This window comes from Budorcas taxicolor, chromosome 19 (genome assembly GCF_023091745.1).
Source record: "Budorcas taxicolor isolate Tak-1 chromosome 19, Takin1.1, whole genome shotgun sequence".
NCBI classification, from domain to species: Eukaryota; Metazoa; Chordata; class Mammalia; order Artiodactyla; family Bovidae; genus Budorcas; species Budorcas taxicolor.
Window position 1 is genome coordinate 59,309,520 of NC_068928.1, and position 22,253 is coordinate 59,331,772.

The following is a 22,253-nucleotide window of genomic DNA, read 5'->3' on the forward strand; positions in this document are numbered from 1 at the left end:
ACATGTGCTGGAGTTAAGAGTCCGAAAGGGGCAACAGTCTGTCTGATGCATGAACTTTCCCTTGACCTTCCTGTTTCAGGGTCATCACCCTGAACCAGCCTCCCACTGTGGCCGTCCCCACAATCTGCAGGGTCTCTGATGAAGCTTCTCTCTCTCGTCTCAGTAGCTGGCTGTTTCTTATACACGTGCATAGGTGCTAAGTCAATTCAGTCGCGTCTGACTCCTTGCACCTCTACGGACTGTAGCCCGCCAGGGTCCCCTGTCCATGGCATTCTCCAGGGAAGAATACTGGAGTGGGTTGCCATGCCCTCCTTCAGGGGATCTTCCAGACCCATGGATGGAACTGGTGTCTCATGTCTTTGGCATGGGCAGGGGGGTTCTCTACCACTGAGCCACCTGGGAAGCCCATTTGTTATACATACCTGTATGTAATTCTCCTATTTCTACCCTCTTGCTCTATCTTCTTTGCTATTGTGTGACTCCAATTTTGGAGTCTTTCTGCAGAGCTCTGACATGAATTAAATGGGCCCTCATTCATAACTTCTTCTGCAAACATCTCTAATTAGCACCTGCCTTTCTGTTATTTTTCCTATCTACTGTCTGTGGAAAGCCCTCCTGATTTCTTGTTTATTGTAGATGTATGTTTTAGTTATCTATTGCTGTGTAACAAAGGACCTTAAACTCAGCTGATGAAATGTCATATCTCACAGGTTCTGAGGCTCAGGAATCCGGGAGAGGCTTGGTTGGGTGGTGCTAGCTTAGAATCTCCTGTGAGACTGCTGTCAAGCTTTCATCTGGGGCTGCTGTAATCTAAAGACTCAAACAGGTTGAGTCCATTTCAAGAGCACTCATGTAGCTGGAGGCTACACTCACTGTTGGTCAGAAGGTTACAGAAGTCTCTCTACTGGATTGTTCATCAGAATGAGAGATGAGAGAGAAAGTGCTAGGAGGTGGGGAGAAGGATGGAGAGACAGAGAGGAAAGCAGCATTCTTTTATAACCTAATATGACAGGTGACCTACCTGGACAGCATATTGAAAAGCAGAGACATGACTTTGCCAACAAAGGCCCGTTAGTCAAAGCTCTGGTTTTTCCAGTAGTCATGCATGGATGTGGAGTTGGACCATAAAAAAAGCTGAGTGCCGAATAATTGATTCTTTTGAACTATGGTGTTAGAGAAGAGTCTTGAGAGTCCTTGGACTGTGAGGAGATCCAATCAGTCCATCCTAAAGGAGATCTGTCTTGGATGTTCATTGGAAGGACTGATGCTGAAGCTGAAACTCTAATACTTTGGCCACCTCGTGCGAAGAGCTGACTCATTGGAAAAGACCCTGATGCTGGGAGGGGTTTGGGGGCAGGAGGAGAAGGGGATGACAGAGGATGAGATGGTTGGATGGCATCACCAACTCAATGGACTGGAGTTTGAGCAAGTTCTGGTAGTTGGTGATGGACAGGGAAGCCTGGCATGCTGCAGTCCAAGGATCACAAAGAGCTGGACATGACTGAGCGACTTGACTGAACTGATCACAGGTCATACACTTCACTTTTGCCACAAAGAAGGCTGAACAATGAAGAACTGATGCTTTCACGTTGTGGTGCTGAAGAAGACTCTTGAGAGTCCTTGGACTGCAAGGAGATCCAATCAGTCAATCCTAAAGGAGATCAGTCCTGAATATTCACTGGAAGGACTGATGCTGAAGCTGAAACTCCAATACTTTGGCCACCTGGTGCAAAGAACTGACTCATTGGAAAAGGTCCTGATGCTGGGAAAGATTGAAGGCAAAAGGAGAAGGGGGCGGCAGAGAATGAGATGGTTAGACAGCATCACTAACTCAATGGATATGAATCTGAGCAAACTCCAGAAGACAGTGGAGGACAGAGGAGCGGGGCGTGCTGCAGTCCACAGGGGTCACAAAGAGTCAGACAGGGCTTAGCATTGGAACAAGAACAACAAACTGGTCACAGAGACCATCCTTGAAGCAACGTGGGGAGACTGTCCGTGTTATGCATACAGGAAGCAGCATCATCGTAGGAAAGTATGTTGTTGCCTGGACTCCACAGCTGATGCCTTTTTATTCCTTACTCTTATTTGTGCAGCTTTGGGGGTAAGAAATTATAAATACGTGGGTTCAACTCCTCACATGTAACCAAAAATAAACTAGTTTTTCAAAGCAGGAGATATTATTATGATTATTATTGAGGGAGATATGAAGGATGAGCCATTGGTGGGTAAAACTGCCACACTGCCTTGCTTTATATTTGGGTCCATCTCTGCAGAGCGTTGGACAAGACTTAGCGACTAACCCTCCATCACCGCCACCACCGCCACAACGGAAAAAAAATAGTTTTAAAAACCTTGAAATACCAAGCAGTCGAAAATATAACCGAATTTATTCCATGCCAATTGAATTACTCATAGAAATCTGACAGTTAGTGCTACAGCCTACCTGCTACCCTGAAACCCTGACTAACACAGATGAAATTCTACCTGCAATTTCTATTAAAGGAATGCTGGGCATTCAAACCAAATTTTCTGGGACTCACTGTTTGCTGCATTTTTTACTTTTCATGTTGTTAAGAAGAAAGCTTTGGCCAGAGGCAATGGTCTGGCATGAGAACCTGATCTACAGATGCTTTTCTCAGTGGTATGAAGAGAATATGTTCCTAATAACGCAGACATTGCAAATTGATTGGGTAAGTCAGCCTTTTTTAAGGTTGGGACGAAGAATAATCGGAGGTATAATATTTGATGAAACCCATTTGTAACCATTTTGCTTTTAGCAGTGGATGGGTGACTAATGTAATAAGTGCAAAATCTCTGCTTGGTTTTTATACCTTCTTACCACAGTGACAACTGCCCTGCTATCAAACCATCCACCCTTCCTCTTTCAGTTTCCATGCAGCACATCTCCATTGATTTTCAAGAAGAATCGCATTCAGTGTGGGTTTCTGGATGGCAAAATATCTACAATGGTGTTTTGCAGTGAATAGCTTTTACTATTTTATGCTGCAGTTGGAGAGAAACATTTATAGAGAAAGTAACAGATCAGCCCAGTTATTAGTGAAACTGACTTATGTGGTTGTCATGGGAGACTTTGTATTTATTAATAATATTGACATCTATCACTGCACGGTTATCCCTGTATGCAAAGTAAAAAGACAGATGGATTTGGCCCACTTCCACTCAACTTTATTGTTATACTTTGTTGCTGTTGTTTATAGCTCAGCTGTGTCTGACTCTTTGCGATCCCGTGGACTGTAGCCCACCAGGCTTCTCTGTCCATGGGACTCTCCAAAGCAAGAACACTGCAGTGGGCTGCCATGCCCTCTTCCAGGGGATCTTCTCAACCCAGGGATCGAACCCACATATGCTGCACTGGCAGGCAAATTCTAAGCCACTTAGCCAGCAGGGAAGCCCCATTGTTATTGTTATACCACTGTTCTCAATAAAATAGCATTATTTATAGCCTTCCATAGCTATATCCTATTTTATAGATGGAGAGCATGCTTTCATACACAGGGATGTTTTATCAATATAAACATTGACCTACATGAAATAGGTGGCCTTCCCAAGGTGGTCATGGGAAAGAGCCTGCCTGCCAATGCCAGAGATGTGGAGTTGATCCCTGGGTTAAGAAGGTCCCTGGGAGAAAGAGATGGCCACCCTCTCCAGTATTCCTACCTGGAGAATCCCATGGACAGAGGAACCTGGTGAACTACAGTCCCGAGGAGCTGGACACAACTGAGCGTCTGAGTACCTGTGAAATAGATACAGATAGCTCACTCGCTTATCTAGGTGTAAAGAAGTTATCTATACTTATAATGAATGCATTTCTTCCAGGTAACTCCTAATCGTCCGCAGTTGCTCATGGCTTGCTAATATGATGACTTAAATAGTTTCAAGAAAAAGAAAAATATAGCCTAGAATAAAGAAATTGCTTTTCAGCTTTAAATTTCAAAATACAGTTTTAGCAGTGTCAGCCAGCTGAAGATGCTGATGATTTGCAAGACAACGAATCTTGAAAGAGCAAAGTGTCTTTTAGTTACTCTACACACATCAAGGGCAAAAGATAGTGTTGTCGTGTGGTTATGTTACTGGCTTTTGTGACCTTTAAAGAGACTTATTAGATACTACTGTAGAAGCCAGTGGGGACCCACCCCAGGACTCTTGCCTAGAAAATCCCATGGATGGAGGAGCCTGGTGGGCTGCAGTCCATGGGGTCTCGAAGAGTCAGACACGACTGAGCGACTTCACTTTCACTTTTCACTTTCATGCATTGGAGAAGGAAATGGCAACCCACTCCAGTGTTCTTGCCTGGAAAAACCCAGGGACGGGGGAGACTGGTGGGCTGCCGTCCATGGGGTCGTACAGAGTCGGACATGACTGAGGCGACTTAGCAGCAGCAGCATTAGAAACTGAGGTCAAATCTTTGGCAGAAGACTCCAAAATATACTGAGAGACAGGACCTGGACCCTTGGCCATCCCTAATTAACGCCACAGAAGTAGCCCCGCCAGCACCCTGAAGAGCTTCCATTTTAACTAAATTCCAGTAAGAATTAACCTATCATATTTCTTCTCTTTATTTTTCTATTTTCTATTCAATCTTCACTGATAAATTGTTAAAAGCAAATTAGCTTTGTGGATAATCTGTAGCAGCATATTGTCAGAAGGGCATTCCTGTTTCAGACACATCCTCACTTTCATGCAAAGGATTCGGAGAGGAAGGATTATTGTCAGATTACAGGGCAGTTCTGTTTTTAAATTTTTTGAGGACTCTCCTTACTGTTTTCCACAGTGGCTGTGCAACTCTATATTCATGTCCATTGTTCGTGAAGGTCCCTTTTCTTCATGCCCTTGTTAACACTACCATCTGACCCCAGGATTCCCACTTCTTGGTGCGACTCTGAAAGTAATGACCTCAGTGCCTCAAAGAGACACCAGCACCCCATCTTCACTGCCACATTATTCACACCAGCCAACATACAGAAACAATCCGTGTTCATCAGTGAATAATGCATAAAGAAAGTGGGCTATATATAAAGTGGGCTATCTTATCCATATATCTGCGTAAGAAAGTGAGATATTATTCAGTCATTAAAAACAAGGAAATCATGCCACTTCCAAAAATATGATTACCTTGGAGGACAGACAGAGAAAGACAAAGACAAATACTACATGACCTCATTTACATGTAGAATCTAAAAACATCAAAGTTTTTAGATGTTTGGACAATGATTGCCAGGGACTTGGAGGTGGAGTGAAGGAAATAGGGAAAATGTTGGTCAAAGGTTCAAACTTGCAGTTATAAAATGCGTGAGTTCTGGGACTTTCCTGGTGGTCCAGTCCTGAAGACTTCACCTTCCAATGCGGGGTGTGTGGGTTCAAGCCCTAGTCCAGGAGCTAAGTCCCTACATGCTTCCTGGCCAAAACACCAAAACAAAAACCAGAAGCAAGACTGCAACAAATTCAATAGAGTCTTCAAATGGTCCACACTTAAAAAATCTTTAAAAAATGTACAAGTTCTAGAGATCCAATGCGCACCATGGTGACTATAGCTATCAATAGTGTATTATATGCTTGAAATTTGCTTAGAGGATAAATCTTGTATGTTTTCACCACACACAAATGGGTAAATATTTGAGATGATGAATGTGTTAATTACCTCATTGTGGTGATCATTTCACAACATATACATACATCAAACCATCCTGCTGTACACCTTTGCTGTTATTTAGTCACTGAGTTGTGTCCAACTCTTTTGTGACCCCATGGACTGTAGCCCACCAGGCTCCTCTGTCCATGGGATTCCCTAGGCAAGAATACTGGAGTGGGTTGCCATTTCCTTCTCCAGGGCATCTTCCTGACCCAGGGATCTAACCCATGTCTCCTGCGTGGGCAGGTGGATTCTTTACCATCTGAGCTGCCTGGGAAGCCTGCTGTATACCTTAGATATATACAATTTTCTTTTGTCCATTATACTTCAGTAAAGCTAGATATAAAAGGGAGCATCTATTTACAGATGGGGTGGGAAGAGGGACAGGGACCATTGAGGGGTGCTGAAACACTTATGGATGAGCGATACTATTCAGGAGTTCCCACCTCCGAGCTTGAAAGGGCAAAGCAAGAGCAAGGCGTTGCCTGAAACCTGGCAGGCACAGTAGCCCCAGCAGAGGGGCGATCCCTAAGGAGCTGTGGCCATAGGTAGGGGACAAAGATATGTATCACCAATATTGCAGCCCGGCCGAGAGCAATCAAGAAATAAACACGCCTGTCTCTCTCTTTACATTCTTCTTCTCCTGTCAATGCTCCCTATGGACCAAACCCAACCCGACGCTAAAGACCCAAGGAACTCAGGTAAAGCCACGCTGTGAGATCAGGTCCAGGTGAAGAGAGATGAGGGCAGAGCGTGGAGTCTAGTCACAGAGAGAATCCCCTGCAGAGCAACTGGATTCTGGGGGTGGAAAATTCCTTCCTATTTTAAGAGTAAGAGCAGCTGAGAATTGCTCACTCACAAAGCCAGAAATAGACTACTCATTGAATAATTTCTAGGGTATGACAGCACCCACTCGGACTGGGATGCGTTACTTGGCATATTGTTTTGTGGGCTTTTAATGGATGGGTGTACCTTAGAAGGCTCGCATAAATTGCCTTTGGTCTGGGTGGTCAATGAAATGTCTAACCAGAGGTTGGCAAAACTCAGCATATTAGTTTCTGGAAAATGGACAGATTTTTAAATGATGCTCATTCAAAGTCTCAAATGTTGTTGCTTAATTTGTCAGTGTGTCTTCAAAGACACAAAAACATTGACAGGCTCTCTATATTATCTTTTCCCCTCCAATTATTTAATCAGTATTTACAAATAAAGGGAAGCACCATATTTGAATAAAAGCGTTTATCAGAATGTGTATTTTTGTGTATTCACCTTTGTGCTTCAATAGTCTTATATGAGGTAATTTTAACCTCATCAGAAAATAAAAGGATGCAATCTCCTGTTAGTACAACTTACATTTAAAGAATAAAAATTACATGTATTTGTGTGTCTCACTGATGATCAGGGTAGTTTTATGCCTAAATAGGTGAATGAAAGGTTAATAGTTCAAAAAGACAAACTAAGAGTAACTTAATTTTCTGCTTGGTTTCCTGAATGATAGTAATGTACCCACTACCTTTTAGAACAGTCCTTTTGTTAAAAAAAAATACTTGGGGTCCCCAACTTACATAAAATAGTGGTTAGATAGCAGAAAGCAATTATAGGTTAAGTATGTCAATCCATTATTTCACAGATACGTTACAGGTTCTGCTTTAACTTATTTTAGGGACATGCCCTTGTTGTTGCTTTGCCATTCAGTCATGTCTGACTCATTCTGCAACCCCACGGACAGTAGCGTGCCAAACTTCTCTGACCATGGGATTCTCCAGGCAAGAATACTGGAGTGAGTTGCCATTTCCTTCTCCAGGGAATCTTCCAGACCCAGGGATTGAACCAAGGTCTCCTGCATTGCAGGTGGATTCTTTACCAATGAGCCACCGGGGCAGCCCAGAAACACGTCTGACATCTTAGTAATAGACCAAGCTACGTTATAGCAAATGTTGGTCTTGCCGATACTTAACGACATATGATTTGAGCTGTACAAAGTTTTGATATATGTAGCAACCAAATTTGACAAATAATTACAGGCCAGTGTAATTTTATCACTCCCCAGGAACTTCCCTGAGCTGATGTGTAGCTAAATTATCAGAATGTTGAGCTGTCTCCTGGCATTCAGCAGTAAGAGGCTGTAAAATTCTGGATCATCCTTGTCATTCTTGTTTCAAAGTTCCCCAGCCAAGTTCTAGAATGCTTCTAGAATGTGTTCTAGAATGTGTATCCACAGCTAAACATAAAGCCTCTCCAATCCCCACATTAGTCAACTTTTCTGTGCCACAATTTAAACAGTAAGAGCTGATGCCTACCCTACACAAATCAGGCGTATGTGTCTACTAGTGATTCCTCCCCGTGACTTCAATTATGTTAACATCTTTTCTGTGAAAGAGCTAACTCAACACTGATTCTGTATTAAAATATAATATCTATGACAGTTTTGAAAAAAATATTTGAATGCCACAGAGATTTGTTTAAAATCCTATAAAAATAATTGCCTCTTATTAAAAACATTGACGGAGTTTGACTGTTTGGGCAGAGATGAAGTAAGGGAGCTGAAATCCTGTAACAGGGTGAGGAGTCAATAAAATGTTATCTCAGACTAACAGAGTCTGGCAACTCCTGTTTTCTTTTTTGCAAATTCTGTCTGTGGTGTTACTGCAATTAGGCCAAATAGATGTCCTCTGCAATAATGTCATGATGGTACCGTGACAGATGGCATGCCACTGGGGCCAGTGTCTGGGAAGGAGCATGAAATTTCAGCTCTGTCTCCCTGTGTCTACTAAGGCTAAGGGCTCAATAGTCTTTATCTCCTTTCTTCTTTCTTTCTTTCTTTCTTTTTAAACATATGCCGCAATCATCCAGGTCAGGGGTTGGCAAAACTTTTCTGAAAAGCGTCAGACTGTAAATATTTTTGGCTTTGCAGCCAGATGGTCCCTTTAGGACCAGAGCAAAGCAGATGCTTTGCCCTGCTGTTGCAGGGTGAAAGCCACCATAGGCAATCCATAAATAAATAAGCCTAGAGCAGTTTTTCAATAAAACTTTATTTAAAAAAACAGGAAAAGGATCAAAATTACCTGGAGACTGTAGTTTGCCAGTTGTTGGTACTTCATCACTCTTCTCCAAAGTGTTGAGAGTACAGAGAACTAGCTTTTCCATGGAGTTAAAAATTGCTCTTAACTGTCTTTGAAAACTAAAGTAAGTAGAATATGACTATGTGCTGTGCTAAGTCATTTCAGTCATATCCGACTCTTTGCAACCCCATGGACTATAGCCTGCCAGGCTCCTCTGTCCATGAGATTCCCCAGGCAAGAATACTAGAGTGGGTTGCTATGCCCTCCCTTGTAATAGGGTGAGGAGTCAATAAAATGTTATCTCAAGCTAACAGAGTCTGGCAACTTCTCTTCTCTTTTTGCAAATTCTGTCTTCCCAAAGATCTTTCTCAGAGGACCTTCCCAACCTAGGGGTTAAACCCACCTTTCCTACGTCTCTTGGATTTGCAGGTGGGTTCTTTACCACTGGCATGGCCCGGGAAGCCCCAGATTATGACTGTACAGATGCCTATGAGCTCTTAGGAAGAGGCCTACAAAGCGCTTCATTAGCGTCTGCCCAGAGGAAGAAATTCTAGCAAAGCTCTCCGGCTGTATTCATGTGGGCTCCTGCTAAGCTTCACCAACATCCTCACACATTCTACACATCTCCTGATAGTTTCTGGGTGTCTTACATCTTAATAATTTCCCTTCATATAATTTTTTATCCTGTCACAAATACCCATCCTGCTTGCATCATAGCAAAATAAGACGTTTTAATTTAGGAAAATATTTATGGTTTGATACTTGGCTGTCATGATGTGTTTCCAAAAGTGCATGCTTATGGTGTCTTAAGATGAGAAATAATTAGCTCTGATGCTAGTGTCACTCTTCTCTGACAAGTCTATTTTCCATGTATTTGAAGAGAGACTGGAAATGAAAAATCCCAGTTCAGCTAACAACAAATTTTATCATCTTGTGCTATCTGCTGAGTCTGTCTGAAATGTGATGCTTTCATTTGTGAGATGGGAATAATAAATTATTTTTCTGAAATGTAAGTGAATTTTCATGTAAAGAGCTTAGAAAAGTTATTTGCATGCCGTAGGTTAAATAAATTGGGCTTCCCTGGTGACTCAGATGGTAAAGAATCCACCTGCCAATGCAGGAAACAGGGGTTCAATCCCTGGGTCAGGCAGGTCCCCTGGAGAAGGAAATGGCATCCCACTCCAGTATTCTTGCCTGGAGAGTCCCATGGACGGAGAAGCCTGAGTTGGACACGACTTAGTGACTAAACCACTACCACCGCCAATATATTTAATTAGCTAAAGAAAGAAGGACATATCATCTCATGACATTGCCACATGACATCATTTCATTCCGTATTTAGAAAAACATAAAGTCAGAAATATATGGCATCAAGCCCCTGGAGAATCAAATTCAATAGAAGTCATGTCACAAAGAATCATGAGCAAAATTAGGGACATGAATTAGTGGTAAGACTTTTGATTATGAGCAGGTAGCTGGCTCCTGGTAGAACATTCTGTGGGGAAAGGTGTTATGAGTCTTTCTTTGACTAACATGTCCATTAACTCAGAAATACCTAAAACGAAGACTTTCCATATCACAAATGTTCTCACAGTAAACCGTTGTTCACCTATAGGAACACCTTCATCGACTCGTTCGAGGACTCCACCCCATTACCATCTGCAGAAATACACAGAGGCAGGTGACTCAGGGCCTTTCTCAGCATCATGTGTGAATCACTACCCTCTGTACTGCAGCGGGCAAGTCACAGCCCATTTGGATGAAAGTTTGGGCAGTGGCTGTCTGTACCACAGCGTGTCCCATTCACAGTTTTGACAAGGAATTTCCTCTGGGGTTACTGGATTGTTTTGTCCTAATGCATTGCAGTTTACCCTCTCTCTCCTCTTTTTTTTTTTTTTGGCATTTACGTTTTGTAGGTAATTTTGAGCTGGAGCGTCTTGAAACCATTTGATGGTGGAAGAAAATTGCTTGGAGCACTACGAAAATATCATTGAGACCATGTGGTTTTTTAAAACTCTTTTGCACTGTACTCTGTTTCCCAATCATTTCCAGCTGTGTCTAGCTACGAAGAGTACCTTCACAGCCTGACTTTTGAGAATAAAAGAGTTGTGAAGTGCCATTACCCGTTTATTTGTTCGAGCGAATGGCCAATGTCAGAGAGGGGTGGATTCAGTTCTACGTAGAGGTGTCACCACTCCATCTCAGGCAACTGCACGCCTCCTTGTTTTTCCTGACAATATTTCTGACAAGAGTAGGAAGTGTAGCTAGGAGTAAATCTTCATTCTTATCCCATTCATGGGCTCTTTGCAAATATAGATGAGGATACAAAAAAGGATGCTTTGTAAAAATGAAAATAGGTAAATAAAGTATATTAACTCCCTGTGGGTGTCCTTGCTTTTCCAAGCCATTAGTAGCATCAAGTTGCCAAGGAGCTACGTAATGAATGGATTGCCTACCTGACTGACAACGTACATCTTTTCATCAGTCATTTGTGTTGTTTGCCATTCCATCTACCTTCTTTTAAAGTATTCTAAAATTAGAGCATCTAACCTATTTCATAGTGCATTGCACCCTTCTCCCCTCCACACCGGAACTGGCCAAACATAACCTTCATTCAATCAAATTCTGATACAGGGAAGCTTGTTCAGGACACAGAGGAAATGTACAAGTATCAAGAACACAGAATGGCTACCTGTGCCCAGCATTGGTGTTGAGAGTATTTAAGAACTGGTAGAGCGTGGGCAACAGCCAATCAGCAACAGACACTCTGTCCAATCAGAATGGGCACCAGCCGCAACCACCAGCCCAACAGGTGCTTCTCAGCTGCCAGGCAGCCTTGCTGGTTCCCACAGGAGGTCTGCAGCTGCTCTCAGTTCAGTGAGATTAGCAAAGACAGAGACTATGTAATCATGTCCCTTCTCTGGGACTTGTTTTTGTCAACATCCCCTTGTATTTCATTTAGTTGTATTTTACCTAAAGATATGAAGGCATTCCCATAAAACCAAGACCTTTTAATGTCTGAATTCTAAGAAGAATCAGAGTCATAAATGGATGCTGCGTAATATTCCGAGGGGAAAAGAAGTTCCCTATGCTCAACATGCAACAGGTTCGGGTATTTGGAGGAAGAGTTAGGAGGTGGATCTTTAAAATGATCAGCTTCACTTGGAATTCGGTCTTCAAAGTAACTTCATCACTTTGACTAAAGTTGGTTTCAAAAGCAATGCCTGTGTGCTCTCTCGCTTCAGTCGTGTCCGAACCTTTGCGACCCCATGGACCATAGCCCACCAGGCTCCTTTGTCCATGGAATTCTCCAGGCAAGAATACTGGAGTGAGTTGCCATTTCTTCCTCCAGGGGATCTTCCTGACCCAGGGAGCAAATGTGCTTCTCTTGCCTGGCAGGTGAATTCTTTACCACTTGAGCCACCTGGGAAGCCCCTTTAAAAGCAATACAAACCTATAAAATGTAAAGGTTAAAAGTGCATTCTGAAGAGAACCACAGATCATTTTAAAATTATCAACACTTCTGCCCAGCTCCAGTAGTGAAAATAATAGAGGTCAATCCACATTAAAAAAAAAAAATGACCCCCATTAAGTACGTGAGTACATGCACGCCGGTATTTATTTTTATCACATATGAGTGAAGCCTACACATAATTCTGTATGTTATTTCTCCAAATTTAGTTTCAGTTTTAACAGAAAATTCTATATGATGCAGAAAATAGCATCCATCCCTGATGATAAATTTAGTAACCAGAAGTTGGCAGAATATTAATAGATGCTAGAAGCCCTTGCTCTCTGGCAACCACTAAAAACATGTTCTCCGTTATAAACATTTGAACAAGGTTTAAATTTGGTAGATTATTTATAAAATGGGGGCTTTCCAGACATTCCTCCCTGACAGCCTTGGAGAATGGCCATCTCTTCCATCTTCTGGATCCTTCAAGACGTATGAAGTGCTATAAGCATGCCTCTTAGATGCCAGAAATGCTAGGAAAGCATAAGCACATCTTCTTTCTGGTCAGGCATGCCACAAATCACAGTCAAACGACCCCTTCACTCACCTTTCTGCCTGTGCATCTCACAAATTTTATTCAGCATCTGCACCGAGTCAGAGAATCGCGATGCTACTTCGATAAAGACAAACTCGACCTGTCTTCCAGAAACATGTACTCTAGTGTGCGCGCATGCTTACTTGTGTCCGACTTTTTGGGAACCCCTGGCCTGTAGCTTGCCAGGCTCCTCTGTTTATGGGATTTTTCCAGGCAAGAGTACTGGAGTGGGTTGCCATTTCCTTGTGAATTTCATGGACTGTGTCTTTGATTTACATGCCTTCGATTATCCCTTCCTAACCTCTCAAGTTTTGCATCTCTTTGCCACTGTCATCTTAGTCTTGATTTAAAGATATAAATTACATGTATACAATTTTTTTTTAAATATTTAATTCACATGAAAATATACTTCAGGGAAAGCTTTCAGGCTTGCCATTCCAATATCTTCATAAGGATTTGATGATATGGGGACATATTTCTAATCATGGAATTCTAGCTGCTAAGAGCTTGGCTGTTAAGACAGGAAGTGTGACAATGAATTGTTATGATAATTTATACACGGTCCGTGTATGTGTTCTCAGCCATGTCTGACTCTTTGCGACCCCAAGGACTGTAGTGTACCAGGCTCCTCTGTCCATGGGATTCTCCCAGCAAGAATACTGGAGTGGGTTGCCATTTCCTTCTCCAGAGGATCTTCTTGACCCAGCAGATTCTTTACCACAGTGCCACCTGGAAGCTCTTACCCACAATAAGTGTATATGTCCATACTCACACACATAAACTACTCTGTTATATAATATGTATACATAGCATACATCACACCCATATATATGACTGACGGTAATACAAAGTTGCTGTTTTAGTGTTACAACTCAGAACTTACATCACGCAAAAGGATTTGAAAGCTATCACGTTTTCCACATAGAATAAGTCCATTTATTCCGTTTCATTTCAGAACTCCCAACTGTTTAAAATAAAATTAAACCCAGCAAAAATTGCTGTCAGATCCTCCAGAGAGGCCTCTGAGTCTTTTCTTTTGGGTTACGCTGCACAGTTTCAACAAGCACTTTTCAAAAAATGGGCAGTACGGAAACTTTTAACTCGGTGGAAGACAGACACAGAATATCTCAAGCACTCTAATTGTTTTTCTGGGAAATTTAGTAATTAAAGAGAAGTTCTGTTTATTTTAGTGGCTTCTTATCACCACATGCAAGTCACTTAATGATCACATTTTCTCCAGGGACCTCTATGACATCATCAAGTAGCCCCAGTGCTTCCTGGTACTTTAAAATTCTGTCCCACTCCATTTTCAGCGTTGCTGAGGACTGCGGGTTCCTGGGAAAGTCTCACAAAGCTCCCTTATCTACATACATGTAGATACACGTTCTATAGGCACAGAATATACAGCGTTCAGAACACGTCATATGGAGTAGTATGCACTTTCTATGTTGATATTGCTGTATGGTAGCTGTCATATCTGACTCTTTGCGACCCCATGGACTGCAACCTGCCAAGCTCCAAAGGCCGTGGGATTTTTCTGGGCAAGAATATTGGAGTGGGGTGCCATTTCCTCCTCTGGGGGATCTTCCCAACCCAGGGATCAAACCCAGGTCTCCTGCATTGCAGGCAGATTCTTTACCACTGAGCCACCAGGGAAGCCTGGGTTTTCTACATATATTTATGATTTGCAATGCAGCAGTGTAGTGGGGTGAATTTTGGTCTTCTTTGAAATCACTGCAGGGTCTGGAAAGCCTGAGAGATTGCTTCTCCAGGGTGGTTGATGGGAATGGTGAGCATGCCCCCTACAAACGACATGAAGCCGTCGACATCGCACTGTGCTTGGCAAAAGTCTGGCATGGAACAAGGCGACCGTGATTTGAGAAGATACATCACAGAAGCACTGCTGACAATATCCAAGTGATGGAAACCACCCAGATGTCCATACAGGGGAACAGACAGCAAAGAGGTGGCACGTAAACCGCGATGGAAGACTCCTCAGCCACAAAGAGGAACAGAACCGTGCCCCTGGCAGCAACATGGGCGAGCCTGGAGATTATCACACTAGTGACGCTAGTCAGACAGAGAGAGACAAATAGGCCATGTTGCTCATATGGGGAATCTAAAAAAAAATCATACCATTACAAACTTACAAAACAGGAACAGACTCACAGACTTTGAAGATAAACTTTAAGGTTACCAGCAGTGGGGGCGAAGGATAAGCTAGGAGTTTGGGTTGAACAGCTACACACTAGATCAACAAGGATCTCCTGCATAGCACAGGGAACTCTCTCAATAATCTGTAATAACCCACATGGAAAAAGAAAAAGACTGGATATACGGAAATGTATAACTGAATCACGTTGCTGTACCCTTGAAACCAACACAACATTGTAAATGAGCTCTAATATAAAATTAAAAATTAAAGGCCACATAATTCTCCTAAGTGACCACATAATTCTCCTAAAAGAAAACAGGGGAATGAGAGAGTCACTTCCTAGGCAGGTTGATAAGAAGTCTGGGTCCCCGAGGAGGAGAGCGGGGTCTGGAATTCTCAAGGCAGAGGAAAGGACAAATGTCTTTTTTTTTTCTACATTCCTTAGTCTTAGTCACATAAAGTGTTTTTTTCTTTAAGCTGGGAACTGATGATTACACAACAAACAACTCAGTTTAAACTCCGTACTAAGGATTATATAACAACAATGTATCCTACTTGAGGACAGTTTCTCCTTTCTGAAAACATTCTGGCTGACCCTGTTATCTTAAAATGTAAATTACGGGAGTGGGTCTAGTAAGATCTTTACAGCCTTGAGACATTCTTCAGATTTATTGTAATAACTGATTTTTAAAGTATAGGACTCCCTTGCTTAGACGAGCAAGTGGGGCGCTCTCCGTCCCCCTTCCGATGTCTGTGTCAGAAGCTTTCTCTGCCCCTTTTCACTGTAATAAAACTCCCTAGTGAATGAATGAATGGGGAAGGAAAGACTGAGTAAAGTCACTGAATCAGTGAATGAGTGCCTGTCTGAGTCGATGCTGATTTATCAGGTGATCCGAGCAGGGAAGATACCCAGCTGCTGAATCTTAGGAAGCATCCCTTGTCAGAATTTTTCTAAATAATGATCTGCCATCTTTCTCTGGAGGCGTTTTCACCAGCTATTCCTGCCGTTTAGAGTTTGATTCCAAGAGAATGGTATCTGTTACAATTGACTCTTGGCCCCAGGCACGATGGATGAAGAGAGGTTTGGAGGCCCAGGGAATGGAGAAACATTTTAACTACATTTAAATCACAGGACACATTTGAGCACTTATTCCTTGACTTTGAAAGAATACCTGTAGATTCCCTTTAAGTAGATGAAAACTGCTCTGTGAAAACCAGGCATCAATTTCCTATGCACCCATCCGGGGATCTCCACTTCCCAGGGGCTCTTCCCAGGCTTTTACCTCCCTACCTGCCTGCCTGGGTATATTTTCCCTCAAATGATGAGACGATGGACCCAGGACCCCATCCAGAAGCAACCTGGGGTGAGAGGTCCTTTGAGGTGGCAACTGAGGAGCTTTGACCCCGGGGCACCATGCACCCCGAAGCCCAGCGTTAGTGATTTTTCTCATTTCCACTGAAAGCGCTGGCTCGCTTGCGGCGGGAATATCAAGTGTTACCACGGCTGCCACAGCTGTGCTCCATTACTTCCAGTGGCAGTGGAAATCCATTGAGAGATCTCCCGGGAGATTGTGCAAAATGCGGTGGTGGGTTGGATATTAACCCTTGCCACTGCTGGAGCTAAGACTTCCGGCAAAGCCCGAATTTTACTGGTCAGCTGCTGCCAAGTTGGAGAAAAAAAACAGACTTCATCCCCGGCAAGCTCCATTCTGAGATGGAGAGCCAGGGCCTCCTAATGCAAGGCCAGGCCCCTTGGAAGCCCTTTGTCTGGCTTTGACAGTTTCACACCCCGCCGTGTCTGTTTCTTAGGAGTCTAGAAAGCTTTCTAGGAGGGGAAGCCTCTGATGAGGAATGCAGGACAGTTCTGACCAACCGGACGCCTTTTTCTTTACAGTTCAATACGTACTTACACACACAAAAAAGCTATATTACATTACCAGGCACACTTACATTTTCCTCAATATTTCTACAACTTTTTTCCCCCTTTCCTTAGTTTGAAATGTCTATTATTTTGCTTTATTTATTTTTAGGGAAATTGGTAACCTAGACCCCTATTTACAGTATTCTCTGTGAATGATAAAAGTCCTGAAATGCACACAGAAATAACAAATGCAAAAATGACTCTGCTCAGACTATTTTTGTTCAGTCGCTAAGTCACATCCAACTCTCTGTGACCCCATGGACTGTGGCATGCCAAGCTTCCCTATCCTTCACCATCTCCCAGAGTTTGCTCAAACTCATGTCCATTGAGTCAGTGATGCCATCCAGCCCTCTCACCCTCTGTTGTCCCCTTCTCCTCCTGCCCTCAATCTTTCCCAGTATCAGTGTCTTTCCCGTTGAATCGGCTCTTTGCATCAGCTTTTACAACAGTTCTTCCAATGAATGTTCAGGGTTGATTTTCTGTAGGACTGTCTGGTTTGGTCTCCTTGCTCAGACTATTCACAAGGTTACATAATTTCAGGCTTGTGATGCTCACATTATAATTCTATGAATTTATATGTTGGGTCATCCTGTTGGTTGAAGTTAGATAATTTCATTTTGACATAATTTCTGCACTTTAATTACCAGACATTGTCATATGATCTGAAAAGTGGGCTCAAAGCAAGGGATCTCAGCTTTGGCACTGTAATTGGGGCTGGATAATTCTTTGTTGTTGACTATGAGTGCTATGCCATTTCTTCTAAGGGATTCTTGCCCACAGGAGTAGATAAAATGGTCATTTGAATTAAATTCACCCATTCCTATCCCTTTTAGTTCACTGATTCCTAAGATGTCAATGTTCACTCTTGCCATCTTCTGCTTGACCACGTCCAATTTGCCTTGATTCGCGGACCTAACTTTCCAGGTTCCTATGCAATATTGCTCTTTACAGCAGCAGACTTTGCTCTCAGCACCAGACACAGCCACACCTGAGCTTCGGTTCCACTCTGGCCTCACCGCTTCATTCTTCTGGAGCTAGCAGTGACTATCCTCCGCTCTTCCCCAGTATCATACTGGACACCTTCTGACCTGGGGGGTCTCATCTCCCGATGTCGTAACTCTTTGCCTTTTCGTACTGTCCATGGATTTCTCAAGGCAAGAATACTGCAGTGGGTTGCCCTTCCCTCCTCCAGTGGACCTCGTTTTGTCAGAACCCTTCACTGTGACCCATCTGACTTGGGTGGCCCTGCACAGTGTGACTCACAGCTTCACTGAGTTATGAAAGCCCTTTTTTCACAACAAGGCTGGGATCCATGAAGAGGGTTGTCCTGTTCATTGTAGGAGGCTTTGCACATCCTTGTCCTCCACCCACTAGAGACCCAAGATACCCCTTCCCCCAGCTGCAGCAATCAAACATGTCTCCAGACATTGCCAACTGCTGCTTGGGAGTTGGTTTAGAAGAAATGGTTTGGAGGAAAGAGCATGACACACTTCTTTTAAAAATCTATAAACAATATCCTTAGAGCCTAGGATATTCTACTCTCAGGATCTATTAAGTGATCCCTGATCACAAGTCCTAAACTGTTCTGGTTTCTGCCCAGTCTTCCCTCTACCCTTGTTTTCCCCTTTGGTGGACTTCAAAGGGAAACAGCCTCAACCCCTTTCTTCGCCTAGAGACTATTCAAATCTTCAGGGAAACTAGTGGTAAAGAGTCCGCCAACCAATGCAGGAGACATAAGAGATGCAGGTTCTATTCCTGGGTCGGGAAGATGCCCTGGAGGAGGGCATGGCAACCCACTCCAGTGTTCCTGCCTGGAGAATCCCACGGACAGAGGAGCCTGGAGGGCTACCATCCAATGGACTGCAAAAAGTCAGATGCAAATGAAGCAACTCAGCACAGCACAGCATGCTCCATCTTAGGTCCCAGCTGAGGGCTAACTCTGTCTCAGACTCAGGCTCTCTCTTCTGCTCTGTTGTCCAGGGAAGAAGCCCCAGGTGGGAGCAGGTAGAGAGTATGGATTACCCAGGTATCACCCATAAATTGCTACCCTTTCCTCACAGGATGGAAGCAGAACAAAGCCATTCCAGGCATCTGGTCTACCCTGCAGTCTACAGCAAGAGCTGCTGCTGCTGCTAAGTCGCTTTCATCGTGTCCGACTCTGTGTGACCCCAGAGACGGCTCCAGGCAAGAACACTGGAGTGGGTTGCCATTTCCTTCTCCAATGCATGAAAGTGAAAAGTAAAAGTGAAGTTGCTCAGTCATGCCCAACTCTTAGCGACCCCATGGACTGCAGCCTACCAGGGTCCTCAGCCCATGGGATTTTCCAGGCAAGAGCACTAGAGTGGGGTGCCATTGCCTTCTCCAAGGCAAGAGAGCTGGTCCCTATTCTTGTCAATCAGAAAAGCATTCTCACACACTGACCTTTTTTTTTTAAAACATGTTTGTCACCAGTTTTATTTACAAAGTATTAGGAAAACAAAAATTTCATATTAGATCACAGTTAACTGCTTCTCTGAAAAGTAGTCTAAATTCCTCCCTTTGGAGAGAGGCTTTCATTTGAGATGCTTAATGCATTTAATGGATTCTAAGATATAAAAATCTCTCTTATCAGATGATACTAAACGACAACTATGATCTCCCTTTGGAGGAGGGAAGAACTGCTGCTGCCGCTGTTGCTGCTAAGTCACTTTAGTCGTGTCCGACTCTGCGACCCCATAGATGGCAGCCCACCAGGCTCCCCCGTCCCTGGGATTCTCCAGGCGAGAGCACTGGAGTGGGGGGCCATTTCTTTCTCCAATGCATGAAAGTGAAAGTGAAGGCACTCAGTCGTGTCCGACTCTGTGCGACCCCATAGATGGCAGCCCACCAGGCTCCTCCGTCCATGGGATTCTCCAGGCGAGAGCACTGGAGTGGGGTGCCGTCGCCTTCTCCGGGAGGGAAGAATGAGACCGACAGTCCCCATTTGAAGGGAAGCTCATCTTGGCTCCACCCCAACATCTGTCTCTGCATGTCTCTTGCCTTTCAAGCTGAAGCTGCTCTTACCAGCTAGCACCGTTTCTACCCAAGTTTAGGTTTAGCTTGCTCTCAGACTAGAGGCCCTGAAACTGCTTTCTCAAAGATCCTGTATTCCCACTAGAACAGAACATTGTTAAACAGCAATTTCAGCTGAAAGTTAACAAGGTTTTAAGGTAGTTAAAAAACTGTGAAAGCCTGACTCCCAGTGTGAAATACAAAACCTGTGAAATTCAAATATGCAGGAACGCTTTCATTTACTCAGGGCTGTGATTAAGGCTGAAAATGTTTTCTTTGTCTAAAAGAGAAATCCATAGGCCAGAGTATAAAGAAATGCAAGATTCTGCAAGTTGTTATTTATTTTTCTCAGGCTAATTATGAGATGAAAATAGTCCAGTGTATATATAGTTGGGTGTTTTCACTTGCATACCCTCTGTATACGCTCTTTGTATTTCTCTGTGTGTATGCGTGTGTGTATATATATATATGCTCATATACATGTGTATATATATGCATGTATATTATACTTATATAGGATATATTTATATATTAAGTATAGTTTAGGCCATCTCTGAGAAACACATATGGAAAGACTTCAGTAGGATGAACGCACATCGCCTGGGGGTGGAGTGGGCAATGTGTACCTCAAAAAACAAGTTTCAGTCCTCCTCTGGCTCTGGGCACGTGGTCTAGTAACTTTATCAATATTGTGATAAATACTTATCAATACTTCAGCCACTTCTAAGTTTTCTCATATATTATGTTAGAATATGAATGCCCTTATAATTTCTACTTGCTCCCCAAATTATAAAAAAATCCTTTTAAAACTGCAAGGTATGTAAAATACATAGAAATAGGTATTTATAGAGATATATAGCTAACTCTTTCCCTCCAAGAGAAGACTCTTCTTAACATTCATATTTCATATTCCAGCTAGGTAACATTTTTGTTTGATGTTGTTGTTTAGTTGCTGAGTTGTGTCCAGCGATCAAACCCACGTCTCCTGCACTAGCAGGCAGATTCTTTACCACTGCCCGAGCTGGGAAGCCCAAGCTTTGTGTAACTAGCATTTAAAATTAGTTACTAAACGTATAATTCTGAATGATCTAATGAAGTATCCATCTGAACCACCAGGGAAATAGTACATGTACATACTATATACATACTATATGTAAAATATAGATATTGATATGTGTGAAAGATATATATTGACATAGATAAAATGTATACGTGGTTCACGTGAACACATATGGGAAAAAATGAGCACTCAGCGTATATCTGGGAGGTAGAATTATGGGTCATTTTAAAATTATTTTATATTTGTATTCATATTTTCTGAATGGTCTGCAATCAATGCTTATTATTTTACAATTGGAAAATAAATTGATGTTTTAAAAAAATGCTATAATGTTAAAAATAAAGAAAAATATTTAGTTAGAACATAAAAATATCGAGATTTGAGGTGCTAATTCTAGAACAGATTGAACTATGAAAGTGATATATATGTATTTCTACTCCAAGCATGTTCTGAAGGGTTTAAGTGAAAACTCGAGTTGGAAACAAACAAGGACACGCACCCACACAAGTAGGATCCTGGCAAACGAAGGGAGTAAAGTGGAAAAATCTTAAAATGCTCCTCAAAATCAGAAGCTTTGGGATATGATGTTTTCCCAAAGAGCTTAATTTCTTTTGTAGGTATTCAAGCCACGACAAAAAGGTTTCATTTTCTACTTTAATGGACATATTTTATTCAAAAATTGAGAACTTTAAGGTATACGGAGACTCACACATGTAAAATTATGATTCCTCTATCTATTTAGGGGAGGTAAAATATTTTCATTTTTACCCTCACTGCATTGGCAAAAATAAGCAGATCTTTTCTGCTTTCAAAAATTGTGTAAATATGACAGAAAAACATACAGCTGTCACTGGAAAATATTGATAAAAACAATCCAGTGACGTTTCTTTGAATTCTAGAGATAATAGACACAAATTGTCTCACTTGAAAGACTTTTATTTGCTTTTTGTTTAAGTGTAATTTTTATAGGCTTAATGTTTAGGGGTTAAATTGCAGACTCTATGGGAATATTGCCCTTACTGGTCTCTGATTTTTTTTTTTTAATCACTAATGAATCCAAAAAGTAGAGGTGGGAGGAGGGGCCACATATGGTGGCAATACACTTTAATTAAGTGCAATAATTCCTCTTTTCCTGAGGTAGCTGTGCTAAGACACATTTCTCTTCGGAGATTTACATTCTGGGGAATCTAGTTTTCAGGAGCACCATCACGTTGATCTGTGGAATTCCACTGCCCTCTGTCGTATAACTGTGAAAGTTCAGCTGGACTGCCTTCTAAGATCAGAAATTTGGGGTTCAGTTTCTTAGTTTTTGGAATTCCCAAC